Genomic DNA, 445 nt, shown 5'->3' on the forward strand with positions numbered 1-445 from the left:
TATATATACAGAGAGAGAGAGAGATAGAGGTTGGTTATTATACAACACTTGACATTTGTGCAATCAATACAACCCAATCTCAACCGTTCATTTCATTTTATTAATATGTGATTTCATAGAAGTTTTGATTGTTTTCTAGTATAAAGTATTAATCACAATTAATGAACCATATTCATCTTCCATAAATATTTAAATCATAATAAATGAATTCTCATCATTTCTATAAATATCTCAATTTATTGGGTTGCATTGGTTGTACAAATGCGATGGGTTGTATTTGAAACGAACTATATATATATATATATATATATATATATACATACTCAAACAAGAACAATGATCAGATAAGAGAACGTCCAAATTAAATATGATTCTATATTAAAATCATCTGTAAAATCATATGTGATTTTCACGACTTAAAGTTACAACCCAAGTTGCATGCTCA

Source organism: Cynara cardunculus (genome assembly GCF_001531365.2).
Source record: "Cynara cardunculus var. scolymus isolate 2C chromosome LG 13, CcrdV1, whole genome shotgun sequence".
Taxonomy (NCBI): domain Eukaryota; kingdom Viridiplantae; phylum Streptophyta; class Magnoliopsida; order Asterales; family Asteraceae; genus Cynara; species Cynara cardunculus.